This window comes from Metopolophium dirhodum, chromosome 1 (assembly GCF_019925205.1).
Source record: "Metopolophium dirhodum isolate CAU chromosome 1, ASM1992520v1, whole genome shotgun sequence".
In the NCBI taxonomy this organism is placed as follows: Eukaryota; Metazoa; Arthropoda; class Insecta; order Hemiptera; family Aphididae; genus Metopolophium; species Metopolophium dirhodum.
The window spans coordinates 26,531,296-26,540,809 of NC_083560.1; the positions used below are offsets into that span (position 1 = coordinate 26,531,296).

General features: G+C 26.9%; 1 pseudogene; it reads right to left on the minus strand.

Annotated features, from left to right (window-relative positions):
- Positions 1-2,201: 2,201 nt before the first annotated feature.
- LOC132935190 (E3 ubiquitin-protein ligase Topors-like) lies at positions 2,202-6,244 on the minus strand (annotated as a pseudogene).
- Positions 6,245-9,514: the final 3,270 nt, after the last annotated feature.

Below are 9,514 nucleotides of genomic sequence, written 5' to 3' on the forward strand. Positions count from 1 at the left end.
ACAAAACAAACTGATTTAAAATATAAACCTAACCTTTATTTACCTGTTTATTATTACTTTTATGAAAATGATAATGATTTTAGTTAATGATAAAATATTTGAAACTAATATATTATAAGCTTTCGGCGTGCGCGCTATTTGTTATAATGAGAGAAGTAATTTACAAAAGTTTGAATATGACGTATCTAATTATAAACGTAGATACATCTATCAAGTACAAATATAATTTACATTGAATGAACTATAAACCTTCATAGTGCCTTTTTAACCTATGACTTCATTACTATTTTAGGTACCTACACTATATATAATTTTTTAAGATATACTAATAATATAGTATTATAAGTTTTATTTTATCACCCACCTCGACCTCGCTGTGTCCGCAATCTACTGCAAGTAGCCTACCTGATAATATACTGTTAACTGTTCACATAACCTTAAGCGAGTCTCACGAGCAACGCCACGGGGGATGGCTAAAAATTAAAATATAGTATGATTTGGCTTCCATATGCACAGCAAATTATACCCAAAAAGAGTTAATTAATCAACATTTTTTCTTGGGAAAAGCCGGGTTATTTAACTAGTTATATTATTTATTTATTTATTTATAGTTTAATACAATACATTATATATTGACCCACTTGCAACCCACTGTACAGCAGAGCGACATCCACTTACCTGCTTCTTTTTATTTTTTTTGTATATTTACTATTTTTTCCGACTGATTGATCAAAATATTATACATTTTTGAACTGAACCTAATAATTGATTTAACAGAAGAATATCATAATGATTAAAATGTATTAATTTTTTAAATACAATTAATACACATAAATAATATTTAAATATATTTACTACCTCCTAAATGGAATAAGAAAATATCCACCCTGAGTAACACAATACATTCTTTAAAACTAATTAATCTATCATCTATCTATATCTATCATATTTGCATATTTTAGAAATAATTGAATTATATGATTAATTATTATACTGAGATATTTTTTTATTTCAAAGAAACAGCGCTTGCATGCTATGAAATAATTTTCTTTAAAACTTTGTTGACTTTGACAATTTTCGCAATACATATTAACAGTGCTCTTAAGTTCATGCATATCAATCTTGCTAAATCATAGATTTTAATAATGGATAACATAGAAATCCATTTCAAGGTATATTGGTTATGTACGTTAGTTTGTAAGTTTTACTCTGTATATTTAGAAGCCTTTAACTATTTAGCATATTTATGTGTTTTCTATTTTATTGGGCATATTTAGTGTAGTTTTGGCCAACATTTGACGGTAAATACAATAATTTATATTTTTTCACTGTATAAAATATATAAGAATTGTTTTAAAATGTTTAAATTTAAAATTAACGACAGACTACATATTTAATCGGACTGTATACAATTAATTATTATGAATAAGATGAATGCAATGATAATGTAACTGAAACTTAATGAATTAAATACACTATATGATACAATAATATGTAACTATACAAACAAATATTGAAATATCCAAGCTATTCTAAAGCGAGGAAAATACTATAATTAGTATTACTATTTGTTTGTTATATTTCTTATTATTACTTCATAATAAAGAAGTTTCATATATAATTATAGGAACTCAACTTTTTTTAAATGTATGGTAACAAAAGTAAATTATTTATTACAACATTCTTGATATATAGGTAACTTGTGGTTTGTTATCACCAAGCTCGTACAATGGTATAAATATACTGTTTTTTTTTCAACACCACGCTTGTTTGAATGGTTGTCTGTTACAATTATTATTGAAATATACAATATTTATTTATATTTGCACTTGTTTAATGTTTTACATCATAAAAAAGCGATTTAGACAAATCTATCTGTAAGTATAAAATTACACAAACAGTATTAATCCAAGACGTATTACATATTATGGCAATGTGATATAAGTATATAACTTATTTGCCATATCTAATTAGGCTACCAAAAGATTTTAGCATTTTTTGCTCATGATAAAATTTTAAAAATATTTTGACTGTTTTTGAAATATTTATACACTTGAAATTTTGGAATTTATTTTTTTTAAACAAAAAATGTTTACTGTGTCAAATTACTTTAAAATATAATACAATAGGTTCTGTATAAGTTGATACATTAAGTAAAGTTTAAAAAAAAAGTTTACTACAAATTATAATAGCTATAGCTGCTAATTGGTATCTGTTTCTCCCGAAGTTGAGGATGATTTTGAATATGAACAATTTCTGTTGGTACTAGGGATTTCAGACCCTGAATCATTGGTGTTAATTTTTTTTTTTTTTATTTAATTTTTTTTTCCCCTTTTTTTGTTATTATTATATCGAGATCTTATATGATCAGTTTTAGAACTACGAGTAGCAATTGTTGAATCTTCATCATCCGATGAAGAATCTTGATTAGGCCTCCGTCTTCTTAGATGAGATGGATATGGAAATGAACCACTATCTACAGATTGAAAACTAGAAGAATAAATAATAGTTAGTGAGAATATTCTTCATCTACTTACATTATATCAATTCAAATGAACAAAAATACAATTGTAAGTCTTTATATTTTACAAAGTATACACTTTAATTCTCTCACCTATTGTTTGGTTGATTTAACGAGTCTTGAATTCCAGTCGATGTAGATGGTTGGTCTATAGAGGCAGAAATAATTGGTTCGATAGAACGGAAGGAGTGACTTTGAATTACATCAGAGTCATTGGTGCTAGAACTAGAACTAACATTGGTAATTATCATTGGCCCTTGAACTTCTTCGTTATCGGAATTCAATACACTAGTTTCACTTGGCAACGGTTCCTAAGAAAATGTACATACATTTATATTAACAATAACTCATTATTTGCAATATTTTGTTTATTTTACAGTCAATTCACTATAATACAGCCGGAAAGTAAAAGTAACATTGAGATCATAGTTTCTAATGTCATATGGACTACTAGCAAAATTGTATAATTCATGGAAAAATTGTGCTGCATGCAAATCTAGAATAGGCCTTAAAACGTTAAGCAAATGTAATTGTCTTATTTCATGAGTTAAAAGTAATTGCATTATATAATTTGTCACAGCTACATCTGTTAGGTTCGGGAGAGGCATGGCCTGACCCCCTACTCTTAGAGATTCCCTTATGGCAATAATATCTCTAAGGATGAATATGTACAATCTGTGCGTTTGTGATGGATCAGCTCTGAAAGAATAAAAATATGCACTGTATCAAACATAAATTATAAACAAAAATGTTTCCTAGGTGAGGCAATGTTTATAAGTATTCTATGATAAGATACAAGCCAAATGGCTGGACTTTGGCCAGAATTTCAGATTTTTACTGCACAACAATAATAACTAGTTAAGCAATGAGATATGGTGTATTGTCATCTTATTCTAACAAAGTACTTTTAAATTATTTCCATATTTTCTGGTTAACTGTAGTAATCTACATTTTTTTTAATTGGTGGTAGGTCAGTAGTCAGTACCCTGGATCTAGGGTAAATTATGCTCATGTCAAACTTAGTTTTAGTGTCTATTATAATAACTACTCCATCGGCCATTTCAATGAAATTAAATATATTAAACATAACTGGAGTGCATCTGTTACATATGAGTTATTATGCTAAATTTTAAAATTGAATTTGTAAAAACTATTTATTTTTTCCAAAATTATTTGTAATTTTTTTGTCTTGAAGGTAAACTATTGATTATAAAACCTAACGAGTTGTGAACTAACCAGACACCATTTTTAATCGAAGGGCCTCAAAAAAATAAATAAACTGATCTGAATTTATCTAAGCTACTATAAGTAAACTAACTGAAGTCCTTATGAATTACTTTGTATTTATACATATTACATTTTAAAAAATATTTGAAGAATATGAAATAATAATTAAGACATAAAATATAGCTAAAAGTATGTATCATATAATATTATCTAAGAGTCAAATTTTAAATTAAAATAGAAGATATTTTTTTTAATTTTACCTATAGTAAGCTAAGCTACAATCTAGAGTACGGCCAGTTGAATCAGGTAATGGATCAGCCCACGCATCATTAATATACACATATGTTCTCATTTCTGTACCTGAAAGTTAAAGGAAATGTTAAAATGTATAAACTAAGAGGATGCCATGCGTGTGTTGTCTCCATCTTACTTATAATATAGCAAAGTTAACGTTTACAATAATCCATTTTACTCTATTATTTTTAAAATAAGAGTAAAATATACCTGATTAAAAATTTTAATGTAAGATTCAGGACACCTCAGAAGCTTTAATTTACATTTAAATTAAAAAGTAAGTTATGATCATTTTAAAAGTGTAATTTATTTGTACATTTAAAATGATTATAACTGGCTTCAAAATTAAAAAAACAAATAAGCATCCGATATGGCCTGGATAACAATCTTACTTTTAAATTTTATAGAACTTCAATTCATTATAATTTTAAAAATACCTAATAGATTCAAATATATTATTAAAATCATACATTTTGCTATGTTGTACATTTGTAAGACGTAGCCAACACATGGGATCGGCATTTACTTAATAAAATAATATTAAATACCAATTAATGGTGTTTCTGAAATATTATGATATAATAGAATTTGACCAATGCTATTATCAGCATTTAGCACTCTATCCTGGCCTGGCATACTCCACCAAATTCCCACAGTTTGCTCGAGTCCACTGTCAATATTAAAAAGAAAATTCATTTTACTTAACATTGTAGACAAAACTTAAAAATCTATTACAGACTTCAGCTTATATTATAATATAGTAGGAAACTTTTGGAAACAAATATTTGAATATACAATAGGTAAATCATTCAACTATATAGGTATTATTAAGGGGACAGTTAACGTTTGGGAAATTTAACATAATCCATTTGAGCAAATAAGTTTAACAGACTATGAATCATTTGTGAATTTTACTAGTTTTATTTAAAATATTATATATATATTTTTAAATTACATATTTAAAATTGTATTACACATTTTTAGTCTAGAAATTTCAGTATACAACAATTATGTAATATGCTTTGTATAATCCAAATTTCACCAAACATGTACATGTAAAAAGATGTCAAATAATCTTTACTTAATAATTAATAACTACTTCTAGAGTCCTTGCCAAACTTACAGACGACACTTACTCCTCTCCCTGATATCATTACGCAATTAGAACATTATATTTTATATAACGTTTACACACAAAAACCGAATTCCTTTAGGTATAGGTATAGCGTGCCAAATAAATTTGCCATAAGTTTGGAAAGGACTAGTAAAAAATGCTATTGATCTAGAACCATCAACATAGTTATAAAAATATTTTAAATATATTAAACATTATATACAAAAGAATTAAAATAATGTGTTACTTACAGCGCTGGTCTGACAAATATCCTAGGGACGTGTATAGAAACATCATATGTTTCATGGACGCCCAGATCATCAAATGAATGATAAATATAAATGAAAGTTTTCCTACATAATGGACAAATCTGTGCAGACTAAATAATAAACAAATAAAAACATAAATGATTTGATTAAGACTTTTCAATTAGTTCCATATTAATATTTATTTATTAACTAACTCTTATATTATATGCATTAAGTAAATAAATTATTAAATTATATTACATTTTTTTCGATTGCACTAAATAAAGACTTCAAATGACAAAAATGACATTTTTCTGAACTTAAATTTAAGTTCAGTCTTCTTACTTTTTAACTATTACTGATTCATTTACAATGACATTTTAAATTAATGAGATAACACTCAATGTTCATTAAAATATATGGTAGTAATATTTAAAGTAAATGTCTTGACAAATGAAATTTACTTGACGTCCATATTTATAATGAGAAAAAAAACAGTATGTATTCCAACAAAAACTGTATATTATAGTCAAATTCTATTAAAGGCATTTTTGATATGATATGATACACATACCTTACGTACTTTTAAGAATTAGGTAATAATTATTAAGGTTTAACTAAACTTACATTTGACCATCGCTGTAAGCATTCAAAACAGAATAAATGCAAACATGAATTTGTATTACATGGATTGGTTAATTGGTCAAGACAGATTGAACATTGTAAATCTGGTGTTGAAGAGCGTTCAGTAGGTCTAGTATTAATGGTTGATATAGTTTCTTCATCATCCGACGAAGACTCCACTACATCGTTAGGTTTAGATTTTCTGTTTATTGACATGTTGAATCATAAATTTCAATTCTAAAATAAAAAGTAGTTTAATTATTCTATTCTCGATGATAAAATAAAAATAAAGTAGATACTTCATTAACACATGAAGTAGTGTACCTACATTAATAGTTGAATTAACATAATTAGCAAAGTATTCAAATAGGTACTTCCTAAATTATAATGACAACCAAAAAGTACAGTTTTTTAAATTGGAAATATGATTTTCTATTGACAATTAATTATCATTCTACAGATTAGAATAAACTACTATTAATTTAAAGGTTATAAATACCTCTGCAAAAAAGATGTATTCATTTCCCCCCTCCCTCTGAGCATGTCCATGAGAACAGAATAGTACCTGTAGAACACAATTATGAAAGAATAAAGATACCTAATGATTGTGGTAAATCATAAATATAATATAGATAACATGGATAAGCATCGCATAGTAATTGAAATAGTAGTGCTAATTGAGAGTACCATCAGATTTAAATAATTCCTATACTATGTTTTATTTGTAACTTAAATTAATTAAAAACAAGCAAGAAATATTTCTGTTTTACCAGACACTTTTTTTTTTTTAACGTATGTAGGTTCAGCTTGCTAAAAACAATGGTTAAGTCGCTCGGACTTAGTTTTGAAGTTATAATAATACATAATACATTGAGGAATTTATATAAAAAACATTCTCTAACCAATCGCAGCGATTGAGTGATCGCGCCGGGAGTATATATTATGTACTTAAAATAAATTTGTTTTAACTCCCAAACTCACGCAAGGTGGTTTTACGTAACATCTCAAAGCCTGAAGGATAATTTCGATTTTAATAAAATATTGTCCGACATCCGTATAATAACATAAAATCATCATTTACATTATTATTATTATGTTTTTGTATTTTAGACTCTGAGCGAAGCGATGAATGTATTGATTTTACAATGAAAATTTAATATAAGGCTCCTGATATATCATTCTAAAAGTAGTTAAAAAATATTAAAAATACATAGGCACAATTTTTTTTTTTATAAGCATTTAAAGTTCAAATTTTGACAACATTTATCAAATTTATAATTTATTAATTATTTTGTGGTTAAAAATTTAATAAATGTTCAACTTTTATAGCTAAGGATTGAAAATTGAAAACAAGGCTCCACGTAAATAGGTTATATATAAATTACTTTATTGACAGTAATATCATCAAATATACTTGGTAATATCATAGGCTGACCGACCGTTTTCGCTCAGAATCGTTTTTCTTATACAATGATATTATATCATTGAATTCAAATTTAACACCATCCATTACAGTGACCCACTTGTAACCTACTGTACAGCAGAGCGACATCCACTTATCCACCTTTTTATATAATGAGAGTGGTCCACGTTGAGACAAAAATCAAATTATTGTATCTCATTAAAGATCTCAGTGGTAGAATATTTCGAACACGTCTGTACCTTAGATTAAACACACATGTATAATCTATGACTGTACTTGAGAAATCAGGAAGTGGTAGGGCTTTATTAGATCATTATTGAAAACTATTTTAACTGCTCAAAAAAGTTAGTTTTTAAAAAGGTAGAAAGTGACTCATTGTAGGACCCATGGTCCACAATGGTACCTATGTTATTCTTGATATAAAATAAAAAATAAACATAAAAAACTAATGTAAGTTTTTAAACTTAGTTTATTATATCCCAAAAATCATAAAAAGCTATAGTACATAGGTAAAGGTATAGTATAATATACTTATGTATTATTATTATACACATAATATAACCATATTATGAACAACTTATAGAAATAAAAATATTTAAAAATATAAATAATAATATTCTTGTTGTTTTTTAAATTAAAATAGTTACTTCAGACTTACTTTGACCTTGACTAAAAATTAGTAATAGTTAAAATATAATTTTTGTACGAAATAACTAACAATCTAACGTAATGAGATAGGTATTTATCTGATTGTAGACCAATCATTTTGTCTAATTGAAACATATTTGATTTTTTTACATTCTCGTGACAACCATACACACTAACGTTAGTATATTTTGTTTAATAAATACATATTTAAAATATATACAACTTACCGAGTTATAGTATATAATTGTTTTACACATACGAATTAATTAAAAATACTAAAAACTAAAACAAAAATATTTGGACAATTTACTTTGCGTTTTCAAAACTGTAAAAACTGATTTTTATCACAGATTAAATAAAAACAGATTGTGCACTAAATGTAAACAAAAACTGGCTGATATAATCTCTGCTAAGATCTCCAAAATCAGTGTGACCATGTTAACGGATTGAAACTATTTGATGTTAATCGTATAATCTAGGGGTTCTCATTGGTCAGGCGACCGTACCGCTACAAATTTATAGCGGAAAACTATCGAACAATTAGCGTTAAGAATACCAATTTTACAAAAAATATCTAATATCTAAGTGTTGGCGAATATGGTCACACTGATTTGGGCGGAGACCAATCGGAGCACCGTATTCATTTTTGTATTGTAGCATATTAGGAAGTGCACAATCTGTTTTCATTAATCTGTGTTTTTATCGTTATTTCGAACTGGTATCTTTTGAAACATAGATAATATAAGATCTATACAACTCGAAATAACAAATTATAATAATGTGTCGTGATGAAAAAAAGTTTGGGGAACCTCTGATTCAGCAGATACAGTTACTTACCTACATACATACTACGAATTATCCTGTTTGACTAAAAACGTATTTTATGATACAAAAGATATAAATGCTAGTTAGGTCAGAGTTACACTATGTAAGCAGTGTCTTAATTTAAAAGTTGGTGACTTTTTCCAAGATTAAAATCAACTGGCCAACGATATGCAACATTACGCTTCTACGGAAATGACTATACAGGGTGATTCACCAAGCATGCTCACCCCCATTGTTTCCTTTAGTAATGAATTATTCAAATTCTGATTTTTGGAATTTTTATTATACCCACAGATCATATTTTCAAATTCTTGAATTTTCTTGTACAACTTAAGAAATCTTCCGAGGTGATTCAAACTTCTGTTTTTCAAATGAGAACCCCCCCCCCTTTTTACTGTAAATTATTTAGTGAATATTTTATTGGAAAATGTTGATGTTTTGACCTAATTCAAAATTCGAATGAGTAATTTTTTAGTTATTAAAATGTCTGTATTAAGGATAATAGACAATAGTCCTTAAAAATGGTTTTATATAAATTAAAATAGACGTAAGACTGAACCTTGTATTTATTATACTTCGACTATGTTTAC